The 17,226-nt window shown below is 38.0% G+C and overlaps 2 protein-coding genes across 2 annotated transcripts in view; one reads left to right on the top strand and one right to left on the bottom strand.

Moving 5' to 3' along the window:
* The window catches only part of Ask1 (apoptotic signal-regulating kinase 1), a 129,814-nt gene that overhangs the window by 7,111 nt on the left and 105,477 nt on the right, over positions 1 to 17,226 (top strand). The window contains exon 2 of the mRNA XM_067759328.1: positions 9,923 to 10,082. The gene's annotated coding sequence lies outside the window, so the exon portion shown is untranslated. The remainder of the gene's footprint in view (positions 1 to 9,922; positions 10,083 to 17,226) is intronic.
* Tsp96F (Tetraspanin 96F) overlaps positions 1 to 17,226 on the bottom strand; it is an 85,144-nt gene that overhangs the window by 63,789 nt on the left and 4,129 nt on the right. The gene's annotated exons all lie outside the window — the stretch shown is intronic.

The following is a 17,226-nucleotide window of genomic DNA, read 5'->3' as shown; positions in this document are numbered from 1 at the left end:
TTGACCGTTTGGGATCTTTTTTTTTAATTTGTTTTTAAATGTACTTTTCGGAAAAAATACAAAAAAAAATTTAAAGCTTTTTTTAATTTTTCAGTTTTACGAGATTTTTCGAATTTCGCCATTTTTTTTTCTTATAAAAAACTTCAATCAATACTGCAATCATCCCCACTAATCCCGGAGTGGGCCGATTTTTTTTTTTATTTTTTTTTATTTAATTAAAAAAAAATTTTCAAAAATACAAATTTTTTTTTAACCAATTTTATTTATATAACAAAAAAATGTAAGAAAATGATTTTTAAGTATTCTTTTCTTTATATATTATGGTATCTTACAAAAAAAACTTACATGTTTACTGTGTCAGTCATTAATCCTGGTTATTTTAATCGTAGATTACCAAATACCGTTTGGATTATGATTTAAGGGCATGCGTCTGAAATATCGAGAGTGTTATAGTGATGTCTACTACAGTGTCTAAGTAAAAAATCGGAATGTTAATATTTTTCGCATTACTGAAAGCAAAGCGATCTTCCTCAAAATGATGCTTCGCTGCGACGACTCCGACTACATTATTTCGACAGCCAAGATACTTAAGTGCATCCATCAGTGTAGTCAAAAATGTGTTTACAGGATCGCAGGAAAAGTTTGCCGCTGTTGTCGTTGTTGTTGTAGCAGTCAGGGGTTACACTGAAATGACAGCCCTTGGTCGGGAAAAATCTCGAGTCTCTCCGGTACATAGAACCGGCTGCCTTGGGAAACGCAAAAGTTTGCCTCCGCGAAGATGGCTGCACGAATATCACACCTACTCTTTTAGAGCAATCTTCGCGAAGCAAAGAAGGTAGAGAGTCACCGTATAGAAAAATATAAGTGAGGCTGAAAGACGTGTTGGTTGTTAGGAATAGTACCTTAAAGTTTTAACAGAAAGAATGCGGTTGACTGAGGGTTATAGGAGCAGGGCGAACCATAATGGCGATCTATTACATGAGGAGCAATGTAGCCTTGAGTTTCGGGAAATGGCGGGTTACCATGCCATGTAAGAAGGGAAGTGAAGATCTAGCACAATATCTGCGTGCATACGTTTGGGTTTCTACGGATAAGAATTTAAATGTCTAAACACGATTCAGCAAACCGTATAAACTTTGTTGGTGTTGTTGTTGTTATGGCAGCAAAGACATCTTTAAAAAGTTTAAGGGTACTGCTTTCGTTGTGAAAATATCCCTTTCAATACAGTGGGCTCGAGTGGGTCGGGCTACGACCGAGGAAGCGACGGAGTACTTGCAGTCAGCAAAGAAAAACACCTGTCTGGTACCAATTACAAAATTTAAACTTGGATGAACTGTGTCTATTTGGCAACCATTGTCAACTTTTGATGAGATTACTTTGGGAGACACAATTTTAAAATGACAAAGGCTGGCATCGAATAAACTTAATGATTAGCTTGCATGATCTTTACACAAAGCTACAACTCAACTCCATCAGCGTGCTTCCAGATTTTGGGTATATGAGACTTGCACCTCGTCTGTCAGCTATTTATATAGAAAAACTAAAAAGATTAGCTTGGGTTCAGAGGACTTCCCTCACTTCCACTCCTAGGCATTCTTATTTATTGCCCTGTGGTGACGGCACTTTCGCTCAATGAGATTACTTTCTAGCAGTCCTGAACGAACTACTTGCTTTCTCTGATGAACTTAACTATATCCACCTTTACAACCTCTGTCCCACTGTCGAAAAACCGTGCCCCCAGTGCCTGCAGTCATGGACATTGCAAGGGAAAGTGATGAATCGACTCCTCCTCCTCATCCTGACAGCTACTATTTGAATATACTACATTAACAATAAATTCAATATGCAGACGTGGAGCGATGAGCTAAAATTGATTTTTACCAGGGATAAAGAAATGTCTTAGATTGCGTTCCAAATGTGGGTTTATTTTACAGTCGCACATCTTCACAGAAAAATATGTAGAACATTTTTTATGCCTTAGTACGGCTTTTATGAAATTACATTCATACATACATAAATATCTATGTATGTAGTAGTTATTACTCGTATACATACAAATAAAACGAGAATAATTACTAACAAACGGCACAGAGCTTTTGATTTTATGCCTTCAAATATTACAACCAATGACCGACATTTGCCTTTACAAATTGCTCTTGATGGCCCACAAAATGCACATCCAAATGTAAACAAACAAAGTGTGAAAATTATGTAGAAACTAGATTGAGAATGTCTACTAGGGTCACGAATAGAATTTTCAGTCTTAAACTAACTTCAAGTTGTAATCTTATCATTGGTTGAACCCCGTCTTTTAAATATCTAATTTTCATATAAAAAATTTTTAATTTTTATTATAACATATTTAATATAATATTATAATAAAGCTGCCAAAAATCAAACAAAACTCTCGGATTCTTTCTTTCTTGGGCAACAAGGCCCAATTTTTTCGACTTACAAATTAAAGAGTTTGCACAATAAGAGTTCGCCTTGTCTGAAGTATCGTTTAGTTTCGAATGGCACGGCGGCATCTTTCTCAATCAAAGCAGAGTTTTTGGTGATGCTCAACGCCATTTGCCGGATAAACTTTGCAGATATATTTAATTCAAATCTGGCAGAATACAGACAACTTTTTTCGAGCTATCAAAAGCTGTTTAAAGTAGGCAAGGAGATGGTACGATTCGGACATCATTATGTCGAAACGACTAAAGAGAGCTCGAGGAATCCGATAACATCTTATCAGAGACACTAATGGCTGCCTTCTAAGGTTATTCGGGAGAAAATAGAAATCACCATGGTGGAGTAAGAAACGGAGTCATGTTAAAAGGCACTGAAAATAAATATTTAAACTGGGACGACTATTAGGATTTTTTTAGGATCTATAAATGTGAAATCAACATGGTGGAGCGAAGTTGATGCAAGTTCTACCTTACTCACTTACTTAATTGGCGCTTAACCATTTAAACGATTATGACCGTCCAACAAGGCTGGCCAGTCGATTTTTGCTCTGCCAACTGACGCCAATTGGTCACACCAAGGGTGTTTAAATCGCTTTCCACCTGTTCCTTCCAGCGGAGTGGGGCCGCCCTCTCCGTCTGCTGCCATAGGCGGCATCCGATAAAAATACTTCATTAACCGAAGCGTCATTCTTCATTCGCATTACATGACCTAGGCAACGTAGCCGCTGCGTTTTAATTCGCTGGACTATGTTGATGTCCGCATAAAGCTCGTACAGCTCATCATTAAATCTTCTTCGGTACTGTCCATACCAACGCGTAGAGGTCCATAAATCTTTCGAAGAACTTTTTCTCGAACACTCCCAGAGCCGCTTCATCTGATATTGTGCTTCTGCGTCATATAACGGGACGGGTACGATAAGTGACTTGTAGAGCATGTCCTACCTTGACTATACATATTCCAGGGACGGACAAATTAAGAAACCCGAGAATTTTCACGTAGTGCTTCCCGACAAACATTTCCATCGGAAGATGATGAGAAACCAATTTCACAATTGCTTATGCAGTTCAAAACAGGCCCTGTCAAAGTATCAAACCTTCAAGCCACAAAAACTTATTTTCATACAAAATTCTACATCCATTATAAACAATTACTTACTAGTGGGTTTTATTTTTCCCGATAGTTTTTGATATCTTAATACATATGTATATAAAAAACACGTGTCACACAATTGAGGCCAATGGACTCCTAAACTACTGAACCGATTTTGAATTTGTTTTGCACCCCGTGTGTAGTTTCATCTAACTTGAAATATAGGATAGATGACTGGGTGACTAGGGCCTCGAGATATAGGCCAAAACGTGGACCCGGGTACCCCTAGAATGTGTTTATAGAATACGAATATCAAATGAAAGCTGTTGATGAGTGCTTTAGTAGAGGATAATTTTCATACCCCTGGGTGACTAGGGTCTCGAGATATAGGCCAAAACGTGGACCTGGGTACCCCTAGAATGTGTGTATAGAATATGGATATCAAATGAAAGCAGTTGATGAGTGCTTTAGTATAGGGTAATTTTCATACCCCTGGGTGACTCGGGTCTCGAGATATAGGCCAAAACGTGGACCTGGGTACCCCTAGAATGTGTGTATAGAATATGGATATCAAATGAAAGCTGTTGATGAGTGCTTTAGTAGAGGGTAATTTTCACACCCCTGGGTGACTAGTGTCTCGAGCTATAGGCCAAAAAGTGGACCCGGGTACCCCTAGAATGTGTTTATAGAATATTAATATCAAATGAAAGCAGTTGATGAGTGCTTTAGTAGAGGATAATTTTCATACCCCTGGGTGACTCGGGTTTCAAGATATAGGCCAAAACGTGGACCCGGGTACCCCTAGAATGTGTTTATAGAATGTGGATATCAAATGAAAGCTGTTGATGAGTGCTTTAGTAGAGGGTAATTTTCATACCCCTGGGTGACTAGGGTCTCGAAATATAGGCCAAAACGTGGGTCAGTGAATGCCTAGACAGTGTTTATACAATAAATAAAAATAAATGTAAGGCGCGATAACCTCCGAAGAGATCTAAGGCCGAGCTCCTCTTCCAATTTGCGTCGTGCTCCTATTGATTTTCCCTACAAATCGGCCGGACGGGGCCTACATGTTTTATGCCGACTCCGAACGGCATCTGCAAGGCAGATGAGTTTTCCTTGAGAGCTTTTCATGGCAGAAATACACCCGGAGCGCTTGCCAAACACTGCCGAGGGGTGACCCCGCTTAGAAAAATTTTCTTCTAATTGAAAAACCTTATTTCTAAAATTTTGATGTTGCTTTGCCCGGGATGTGAACCCAGGGCATACGGTGTGGTAGGCGGAGCACGCTACCATCACACCACGGTGGCCGCTACCATCACACCATGGTACCCCTAGAGTGTGTTTATAGAATATGGATATCAAATGAAAGCTGTTGATGAGTGCTTTAGTAGAGGGTAATTTTCATACCCCTGGGTGACTAGGGTCTCGAGATATAGGCCAAAACGTGGACCCGGGTACCCCTAGAGTGTGCTTATAGAATATGGATATAAAATGAAAGCTGTTGATGAGTGATTTAGTAGAGGGTAATTTTCATACCCCTGAGTAAATCGGGTCTCGAGATATAGGCCAAAACGTGGACCTGGGTACCCCTAGAATGTGTGTATAGAATATGGATATCAAATTAAAGCTGTTGATGAGTGCTTTAGTAGAGGGTAATTTTCATACCCCTGGGTGACTAGGGTCTCGAGCTATAGGCCAAAAAGTGGACCCGGGTACCCCTAGAATGTGTTTATACAATATGGATATCAAATGAAAGCTGTTGATGAGTGCTTTAGTACAGAGTAATATATTATCCAGAGACGGACTGGGACTGGGATTAGGACTAGGACTGGGATTGAGACTCGGAATGGGACTGGGACTGGAACTGGGACTGAAATAAAATACATACCATCTTCTGGGACAGGCAATAAGGGATGCAGAAGAATGAGAAGAAATTGAAAGAAGAGAAAAGAGAGAAGGAGATTGAGAAAGAGATAGAATGAGACGAAGATGGAGATAGATGAAGCGAAAAAGACGGAGGGAGGAGTGAATAAAAGGATTAGGAAAAGTGAAGAGGGGGGGGGAGGTCAGAGTCAGACGGAAAAAGCTTATGAAAATGTATGCAGATTGGCCAAATTTAGGGCAAGACGACGTCAGCCGGGTCTTTTAGTATTGATATAAGTTAATATAAGATTTTTTACCTTACGTTCTCGATTGTTGCAAACAATACAAAAGCAATATTTATAGCACATTTTTATGCGGACTTTCCTATATTAAGGAAAAGTTTACAGTTATCTTTGTAAATATAAATATTTGTATTTGTTACCGAGGTTCGCCTACCACACCGAAGGTTACGGGCATAGCACCATAAAAAATTTAGTAAACAGTTTTTTTTTTAACTCTGAAGCTGTTTTCATATAGATAGATTCTTGCCTGCTAAAGTATGCTGCTCGTTTCACCAACTATGCAAAAACGACTATGTGGAAACGAATGCAGTTATATATTGTGGCGAATATTAACATCACTATGCTATGCACTATGTTAGTAAATAATTACAACAACAAAAACATAAAAGCAAGCCACACTTGTGTACATGAATACATCAAATACATCAGTCATACATATAAGGCAACGAAGAGATATCACACCCACACACATGTAGTCATCAGCGGAAATACCCCGCACAAAATGTGATTAGTCTAAGATGAATCGGGATTAGTCGCATAGGAGTATGCGACCAATGCCAGTTTTGAACTCTTTGTATGAGTTGAACTGTTCCCTTTTGTTTGAACATGTCCTATGAAGAAACTAATTGTACCCATTTATACCAGACAGGGATCGATAGGATCAATCTCCTTTGTACCCATATGGGAACATATGAAGACTAGTCCCTTTTCGATTCAATAAGGACTCAAATAGTGTCCAGTCGCATTTTTCATGGCAGACACAGAATCGAAGGGTTTGTGAAGCCACCAAATCTATTTTATGTAAGTTGTTCGCCCGCTGTTCAAAAAGAGATAAAAAATATTCTTAGAAAAATTAACCCTAACTCCAGCGTAGTCGTTAAGTCCTTGCAATTTAGGTTCGGTATAGGGCTCCATATTTTTCTTAAATAATTCGATTCAATTGCCTGTAATCTTTTTTTATTTTACTAACTTCGTTGCAGTTTTTTTTAATATTTGTTAAAATGGGCTACATAGTTTCAAACTGACTAATCCCAACTGTACCCGAAGGGGACTAAAGGAGATCAATTATGCCCAAATGTGGACAAAAGAGATCAATCGGAGACCAATCTATTTAGTTCAGGGTATGAGTGTTCAGGGTATTTGACTTTAAGAACGGGGTTCGCTGGACAATTTCTGGCATAGAGGACCGACGCATTCTGTGGATATCACTGAGGACCTCTTTGTGCTTTTCTTCTTCATACGGCTGTTCTCAGCTGCCGTATTTCCCTAAAAGCCTTAGGCTCGGCGACCGTATCGGGGAAGCATAGCATGAAAACGGCCGATCAATTACTTTGTGAGTGGTAATAAGCACCTCTTTATTTTTACCCCAAATGCTGTCGGCAAGAGATTTGATGATTTAATTTCGGAACTGGATTTTAGGTATAATTACGGATGCATGCTCGCCAAAATGTAGATCCTAATCGAACGCAATAACCAGTATTTTTGAATGTAAGACTGTCGGTAGCGTAATGCCATCAACGTAGATGTCCCAATATGGTCGACATTGGTTTTGTGTATTTTTTAAATAAGGTCGCCGGTGATTTTGTCTCTGACAATATCAGCTTTTGCGAGGCGAAAAAATAATCGTTTATTTTATTACAAACCTTATCAATGGGTGGACCAGGACCTGTAGCCATTATCGAGGAAGCATCGGTGTAGGATACAATGGTTACTCCTTCTGGCGGCGATGGAAGCTTCGATTTATAGAAGTTAAACAAAAGCGGGGATGTGACACCACCCAATGGCACCCCTTGTTTTCTCTGTTGCAGTGGTTGCCATGGCAACGTTTTCAACCAATTAGTACGTTCCGTTTTGTTAACTATGAGTTAGTTGTTTTCAGGAATCCGGTAAAATAGTCAACTATTAATTAGCTTGTTAATTTTCTAATTAAAAAAAGATTGTTTTCTAAAGACTTTGATGTTACTGCTCCCGGGTCTTGAACACCAAAGGTTAACGTAGACGAGCACGCTACGCACATATTTTACGCTGTGAAATTACTTATAGCGTTTTCTTTTCTGGCTATAGTGTTACGCTTTTTGTACGCCGCACAAGGATTATTGTTCTATTCTAAAAAACAGGCAACGCCTTTACGGGGTGTTTCGTTCTTTTGTGAAAATTGTTGCCTGCTCGCAACGCAAAAGCGTTATACTGTTTTCACACAGACGGCTTATTGAATAATAAAGGCAGTTTTCTACATTAAGACGCTTATTGAGCTCAATCTTCCCTACAAAATTCGAATCTATAATTATTTCATTAGTAGCTAATCGAATGCCTAGTGAAGTCAAAAGCACAATGCAACTCTGTTGGGAGCGTTCAGTTTCTTATTTTTTGGTGTGTTCAGTGCTTAAAAATGTCGTTTGTCAAAGTAAATGTCATTGTCTGCATTACGGAACGATACAAGATGGCCGCATCGAACTGCTGATTATAACCTTTTTTTATTTGATTTGATACATCAACTTCCGGCGCAGTACGATTTTGACATTTGTCCATCGAATTTACAAAAACAAAGTACATGGAATTCTTATTTATGTATGTAGGTATGTCACCATGCTGCCCCCTTGTATCGTTCCGCCATGATTGTCTGTCATATAGCATTGTCATTCTATTCGCTTGACATTTCATCCTTCATACTAATCGAGCAGATACTTCTGTGTGAAAGCAAAAAATTTACGATTTCATTAGAAGGTGAAATGAGATCATTAAGTTTCTGTGTGAAAACAGTATTACACTTTTACCCTGTATAAAATGGCGGTGTGGCAGTGCAACTCTGCGAAACTCTCAATTCCCCTACAAGAAACGCTGATAGTTTTACTAATACACTCACACTTGTAATTGACAATGCTGATCCTGCGATGACGAAAACATTGATACTCAAATTTACGTATGTTCCTTTGTTCGCACACGCATGTCCGAATGTACCCAACGACAGCCTAAAATCATGAAAAAGGACTCAAACAGGGAAAGCTTCGGACACCTGGTACAGAACAAAAGAACATACAGCAGATACCATTATGCATGTGAGACAGATACATAATTCTCAACGGAATTTTGTGTATGCGAGAACAGTTTATTCGATTTAATCATGTTGTCACTACTGACTGTCACATGAAAATCAAATGATTATCACGGTTGTTTTGTTATTTTTTAAATTCCGCCATTTTCAACCGACGAAAACCATATAAAAAATAAGGTTAAAAAATGAAAAGAGAGCATTTCAAAGCACAATGCTAAAAGAAAAAAATTCGAAAATAATATTAAAAAATACCAAAATGTGTGGGGCGCACTAAAAAAATTGACACGCGAAAAATAATAGTGGTTAGTGGTGATTAATTTTTAAATGTGTTTACACATGAAGAAAGCGACCTTCTCGCAAACGCCATTGGTGCAATTGTACCAGAAAGTACTTCCATATTCGGGGAAGCCAGTTCTTGCAATCCATCTGCAAGTGCGCTTTCATCTGAGTTAAGCTTTCCATGTGCAAGGTCTCTGAATTATGATCAGATTGCATCCGAAAGTCTGTTTTTAGCTTGTGATACAACTGCAACAGAAAGTGGATTCTTGATTGAGGCAGGCGTTACTATTGCAAGTACTTTAAATTATGATGCAATTACATTTGAAAGTGAAGTTAACAATGCCAAGGAAATAAGGGCATGGGCCATTAGGAATAATGAGTCCCAAAATTCTGTTGATGATTTGCTTAAAACTTTCAACAGAATGAAAGTAAAAGATTTACCATTTTCTGTTAAAAACCTTATGAAAACCAATAGGGAAACGTAGAATGTTCGAACTATTCCTAATGGTGAATATCTATACATCGGTATTTAAAGTTATTTTAATTTTTACCCTTTTACAAATCTCGAAGATGTTGATGAAGTCCTAGTTGATGTAGGTATTGATAGTTTAAGCCTTTTTAAAAGTTCCGACCGAGTTTTTTGGCCAATCCTTGGCGCACTTTCTAATTTTCCCGATGTTGATCCCTTTTTAATTGCGTGCTTTTCTGGTTTAAAAAAAACCCGAAAGTCTTAATGATTTCATGGAAGATTTCTGTTTGGAAGTTCAGTGGTTAAGAGAAGCGGAAGTTAAAGCTGGTCCTACTGAAATCCTTAAACTTAATGATAGTAAACATTTCAAAAATCAATTTTATATATATTTTGTGTTTTATTATTTTACAGACTACATACATCCACAGTATAAAAGGAGCCTCGACAAAGGTGGAGAGTGTCTTGAGACACATTTTCGCAGACTTGCTTTTGGACGAGTTCATTTGGGATGGCAGGGTAGGGGTAAAAAGGGCACTGGGTAACCTAACATTGGTTGATCCAGTGTTAAGAGGTAAGTTTACTATAAATAATCAGTAACTTTTTAAACATTTATGTCTACTTACTAGGCGTTTTCGAAAAAGGTGCCTCGCATTTTGAAAAAGACGTCAGGGCAGCGTTAGCGAAGAGCCACCACCGAACAACACAACAAAAATATGTTAAAAAAAAAGGTTTATAGCGATTTTAACCAGTTTTGTTATTTTCTGAATTTAAATTGAACATTCTGAACTTGAATTCTTATAAAACTATTTATTTTAAACAAATAAGAAGCGCTTATGCTTTTATCACGTACAAAATTAAAAACGTAATGAAATAAAGTAAATAAAAGCAAAAAACAGTGTTCCATTTTTGGCGGAATATAACAATGGTTGTTGTTGTTGTTGTAGCGATTAGGTTACTCCCCGAAGGCTTTGGGGAGTGTTATCGATGTGATGGTCCTTTGTCGGATACAGATCCGATACGCTCCGGTAACACAGCACCATTAAGGTGCTGTCCCGACCATCTCGGGAACGATTTATATGGCCACATTAAACCTGCAGGACATCCCTCCCTCCCCACCCCCAAGTTCCATGAGGAGCTTGGCGTCGCCAGAGCCTCGTCTGTTAGTGAAACAGGATTCGCCGCTCGAAGGTGAGGTTGACAATTGGGTTGGAGAAGCTATATATTGCGCTACACAACCCCTTGAATCCCATATAACAATGGTCATTTATGATAGTATAACAGTCAAACCTGATATCTATAGTAAACTAGCATTTATGACACTTTTTGATAGTTAGAGTGTCAGCACTGATCCAGGAAAAGGAATGAGAGTGAGCAGTACGGCTATATACTTAATCAATACGCAATGGTGGTGTATAAGAAGGAGACAAAAACTCACACGTACACAGTTGTTTACATCACATTTGCGCAAGTCCCCTTAAGTTTGTGATAGAAAGTTTGTATGAGGCGCTGATCGTTAGGTTGACATTGCTGACAATCAGATGATAGTCATATGATAGTCACCCTTCAAAAAACGCGAGTACTCTATAAATAATGTACGGAATACTCCTTTGGGAGTATAGGACTGCTCCAAATCTAATCTGTATTCATACAAAAAATGTGCTCCAATTAACATTGCGATGTCCTAGGAGAGGAGTAGGTGATCCCACTCTCGCTTTGTTTGTGAGTATTCCATAGAGTACATACGTGAGAGTAAATTCCAAAGTACTTTCACTGTAGTACTCCATGCAGCACCCACTAAAGTACTAAAGAGGAATTGTGTTGTCGGAAAGAATTATCGGAGTGAATTTAATTTAAAATGAAAGTAAATGAAGAGGGGCAATACAAGTTTTATATTTTATACTACGAATATTCTTATGTTATTTAGCATTTGCGTGAATAAAGAAACTAATATTTCTCTATACATACTTTAGTATGTATACATAAAACCAGTGCGCTGTTGCATTTTATCAGAGTTGCCAAAGTAAAATTTTATTATCAGTTATTTGTATGCAATATTTTACTTTTGACAACTCTGTTCGATCGTCATTGTGTTGTGATCACGGTCGTTAAAAGACGAGCAATGATCGGCTGATGGTGGTCCGCAAACGCATTGCAAAGGAGTATTAGCTATCATCCGGTGGCAAAATCCTGAGCCAGATAAATAATTTTGCATGTAAATGCAACAACAACGATTTGAGCCAGATAAATCCAGATAGATGTATGGTTCAATTTGTGAACCAGATAATTTGTTAATTACTTCTTTTTAGGTTGGCAACGCGGCCTTTAATATACCTACTCTTTCAAAAATAGATGTCGCTGCTCAACCTTTCGCGTATGAGTTAAATGAAAAACAGCGGCGACATCTGCGTATCACATTTCACGTGCTTCTCACGTCTCTCAATGATCCAGAGCATTCCCGTGAGAATTGAGCGTGAGCCGGAGCTGTAAAACTCACTGAAAGACGGCAATTGTTAGAGTAATCCAACATGAAGAAAATGGAACACGTAATCCAGCAATTTTTGCAGGGCAGTATTCTTGTAGGGTAGATTGCGCATTCACGAGTTCAAAATTCCTTCGTTCTGCGCAGCTACGTCACAATTGACTGTTTGAGCGAATGAAAGAAAGAGAGAAAAAACAAAAGCTAAAGGAAGATGACGTAAGAATTGCCCACGAAAAAGAGATGATCTAATGTTTACATGCGCAATGCGCAATCTTCTTGTGTGATTTGTGATATGAGTGATTATGGTGAGATGAAATGTTCTTTGTATGCACTATAAATGTTGACCATAGTGTATAAGTACAAGTGTGTTGACTTATCTGTCAAGCGATCTGACAGGCACTCGCTGGATTCGGAATGACAGCGAATTCAAAATGGATACCATTACCGAATGCTCCGAATGATTGAAAAATTGAAAAAGTCGATACGATTGGTAGTCAAAAATGTTGTCGTTGAGACCAAAAATGCGACTCTAGACCTGAGATTTCCATCAGGTGAGCGAGGCTGTTTGTAGTTTTGACGTTTATCGCTTAGTGAACACACTTGGTATAGGTACACTATGATGTTGACAATTGGTGGCTGCAGCATCTTCTCTGGCAAGTCGTGAAGTGCAACTACACGTTAATGATGCCAACATTGACCAAATCTGTATTTCTGTAAATATAGGAGAAACGTTCCTTGATAGCAGGCCGATACCGATATCATTTCGTTTCGTTTATTAACGTTAAGAACGTCAAATTAGCGAAATGATTTTGTTTCGTTTTCTGCCATATCAAAACGAAATCAAATCGTTTATGTTGATTATTAATTTCAAACTATGCTGGCAAAGCTGATTGATGGCGGAGTCATTAAACGTGAAAGCATTAGCCAAGCGGCGGCCACCGTGGTGTGATGGTAGCGTGCTCCGCCTATCACACCGTATGCCCTGGGTTCAACTCCCGGGCAAAGCAACATCAAAATTTTAGAAATAAGATTTTTCAATTAGAAGAAAATTTTTCTAAGCGGGGTCGCCCCTCGGCAGTGTCTGGCAAGCGCTCCGATTGTATTTCTGCCATGAAAAGCTCTCAGTGAAAACTCATCTGCCTTGCAGATGCCGTTCGGAGTCGGCATAAAACATGTAGGTCCCGTCCGGCCAATTTGTAGGGAAGAATCAAGAGGAGCACGACGCAAATTGGAAGAGAAGCTCGGCCTTAGATCTCTTCGGAGGTTATCGCGCCTTACATTTATTTTTTTTTTATTAGCCAAGCTGATTGCAACTTTTCTCATGAATTTTGACAGTACGAACATTTCTCAGAGTATTTTTGACATTACCACCAACGAATTACACAAACATATTACATGGAGTTTGTGTGTGTGTATGTTCGCTCGCTGTTAGCACCTTACGGCTTCACCATGGCTATAGCATTGCCAGCACAATTCAAACATAAAGTACCACGTTTTTGTTAACGTTTTTAAGGTTAACGAAATCTTTTCGTTTCGGTTAAAAACGAGATACAATTTATCTTGATAATTTCTTTATCGATAACATTTCGAAGTGTTTCAACGGAAACGGTGGAAATTTTTTTTATAAACGATTAGCTTAACGTTAAGGTGCATCCCTGCTTGATAGTATAAATGAAATTTTCTTTATTGCTAGTTACATCCCACCAAATAACAATTATGGAATATACAAGTCACATATTGATAATATCAGCTTTACTATTGATTCTCTATTACCTCACCAAGCGCCCTGTATTTTGGGTGACTTTAATCTGGGTTCTATTCAATGGGTGAGAGATCCTGATGACGGCTTTTTAACCCCTTTTACATCTAAAAAGGATGTCGAGGACTTACTTTGTGATACATTGTACTCCTTTAACCTATCTCAAATTAACGACATTGGAAATGATTTAAACAGAGTGTTAGATCTAATTTTTATAAACAATGATATATCCTGTGATATTTATAAGTGTGTAATGCCACTCACCTGTGAATCGGTTAATCACAAAGCAACCTCTATCCAGTTCTCATTCTATAAATACGATAATAACTCCACTGAACCCGAGAACTACTTCAATTTTTACGGCTCTGAATGCGTTTTTCGACTCCATTGATTGGAATTTAATCTTTGAGCAATTAGACTTATCAAATATGTATATGAAATTCAAGAGCGTAGTAGAAGAAAGCCTTAACTTATACGTCCCAGCCCACAGAAGAAAGAGATCTTTCAATCTCCCATGGTACACAAAAGAACTTTTGAGATTAAAAAACCAACGAAACAAAGCGCATAAAAAATTTAAGAAAACTGGCTCTGCTGACGACGAAACAAAATTTGCTGAGTGCAGGAAGAAATTTGAATGCCTATCCAAGCTCCTTCATGATAAATATATTAATTCGCTTGAGACTAACATAAAAGGCAACCCGAAGTCTTTTTGGGTTTTGGTTAACTCAAAACGAAAATATAACGGTATGCCGAAATCAATGGAGTTTGGAGGCAAAGTTGCTTCCTCAACTCAGGAAGCATGTGAGCTCTTTGCCGACTTCTTCGGGTCGGTATTTAACAGATTCCGGACAGTTAGTACGTGTTGTGATACATCTGCCATAGTGGAGTATGTAAATATTGGTCAGTTCACGGTTACAGAGGAAGAAGTCCTGAAGTCCCTTATGAACCTTGATGTATCTAAGGGAGCTGGATACGATCTTCTGCCACCCTTGTTCTTAAAGAATTGTGCGGTTTCACTCTATCTGCCTCTTACTAAAATCTTTAACAAGTCCCTTGAATGTGGTAATTTCCTTGATGAATGGAAAGTGGCATTCTTATCGCCAATTTATAAGTCTGGCCCTCGAAACAAGGTAGACAACTATCGACCCATTGCTAAGCTATCCATCATCCCAAAGCTGCTGGACAAAATTGTAAATGACTAGCTATTTGCAGTTTTTAAAAACTATATTGTCCCTCAACAGCATGGTTTTTATCCAGGGAGATCCATCAGCACAAATCTCACAATATTTGTTAATTTTGTGGTTAATGCGATTGAGGACGGCGAACAAGTGGGCGAACAAGTGGACACTCTCGTTTACTTAATAAACTCGAGAAACTCGGAATCCACTCCAACGCTCTAAGTTGGCTTGAGTCGTATCTCCAAAACAGGAAATTAATAGTAAAGATTGGTAGCAATCTCTCCAAGCCTATAATCGTTACATCAGGAGTACCACAAGGTAGTCATCTGGGCCCTTTACTTTTTTCTTTATTTATAAATGACATCTGCCAATGTTTTAAATTTTGTAGTTGCTTGATGTACGCTGATGATCTAAAACTTTATTACAGAGTTAAACACATTAGCGACTACATAGAGCTACAGCAAGACATCTTGGAATTGATAAAATGGTGTAATAGTAACGGTCTTTTCTTGAACTTCTCCAAGTGTAATATTATCACATTCACTCGGAGAAACGCATGCATAATGAACATCTATTACTTTAACGATAGCGACTCATTCAATCGTACAACTACTGTTAAGGATTTATGGGTATACTTAGACTCGAAGCTTAGATTCGACTTACATAGGAAGTACATAATCAGTGCTACCAATTCAAAACTCGGGTTTCTCAAACGTAATTCCAAAGATTTTTTTGATCCACTAACGCTGAAGTCTTTACATTAGCCTTGTAAGATCCATTTTGAAATATGCCTGCATCATTTGGGACTCAGACTTTGTCACATATTACAGCCGGTTAGAAAGAGTTCAAAGGAGATTCACTAAATTCGCCCTTCGACGAATGTTCACTTTTGAATCGATGCTATTTTATGAACTAAGATGTAGAATTTTAAATATGCAGTGCCTTAATATTCGAAGGAAAATTTGTGGTATTTTCTTTATCAGACATTTACGACAACAAAATCGATTCTCCGGAACTACTTTTTCTTCTCCCCTTCTATGCACCTGAAAGGTGTCTAAGGGACAAATACATTTTCTACGTTCAAACGCGTAGAACGAATTTTGGAAATAATGAACCTATTCACAAAATGATCTCCTTATGAGACTCTGTTTGCAATCATGCCGATTTTAACTCATGTAAAGAACATTTTAAAGCTGATGTTATTGATTACTTTCTTTTCAATTAATATGTTCCAGTATTCCTATTAATATATAAATGTTTGTACATGTGTATTTATTTAAGCCGTAGCGAATTTTTTACAAAAATTTTTGTTATAATGTCATTGTATTTATAAATTGTTACCATATATTTTTCTATTTCGATAATTTTTGTTTAAGTTGTTACATATCTGTGAGGACTATGTCCGGTAGATAATAAATAAAAAAATAAATAAATAAATTGTCTGGGGTAGGAGTAACACTATTAAGGCTTTACCATTTACTTAGGCAACAATTTATTTCAGAAACGAAAACGCTATTAGTTTATACATATGTAGGTAGTTTGATCAAAAATAACATTGAGGCTAAAATTATGAAAATGTGATAGTATTAACATTGATATGGGGTGCCATGGAGTCCACTTTTTAAACGGTTTTATTTAGGTTGACTTGACAGGCTGCACTGCTACACGGCCGTTGTGAACGAATTTTGTTACTAAAATTTAAGTAACTTCCCGATAAGCTACAAGCTTTAAACTCGATGACAATGCAATAACAAGAAAAAAATCGTCGCTAGGTGGCGCAAGGATCGAGATATTCACAAAAATCGTATTTATGGTTCGATTTGGCTCATATTTGGAACACATAATACATACAAGAATAGAAGGCGACCTATGAAAAAATCGCCGCTAGGCGAGATATTCACAAAATCGTATTTGTGGTCCGATTTGGCTCATATTTGGAACAGATAATACATACAAGAATAGAAAGCGACCTATGAAAAAATCGCGGCTAAGTGGAGCAAGGATCGAGATATTCACAAAAATCGTATTTGTGATCCGATTTGGCTCATATTTGGAACACATAATACATACAAGAATAGAAGGCGACCTATGAAAAAATCGCCGCTAGGCGAGATATTCACAAAATCGTATTTGTGGTCCGATTTGGCTCATATTCGGAACACATAATACATACAAGAATAGAAAACTATCTATGAAAAAATCACCGCTAGGTGGCGCAAAGATCGTGATATTCACAAAAATCGTATTTGTGGTCCGATTTGGCTCATATTTGGAACACATAATACATACAGGAATAGAA

This window comes from Eurosta solidaginis, chromosome 1, assembly GCF_040869045.1.
Source record: "Eurosta solidaginis isolate ZX-2024a chromosome 1, ASM4086904v1, whole genome shotgun sequence".
Lineage (NCBI taxonomy): Eukaryota > Metazoa > Arthropoda > Insecta > Diptera > Tephritidae > Eurosta > Eurosta solidaginis.
The sequence above is the reverse complement of the archived record's forward strand: the minus strand, read 5'-3'. Positions and strand labels throughout refer to the sequence as shown.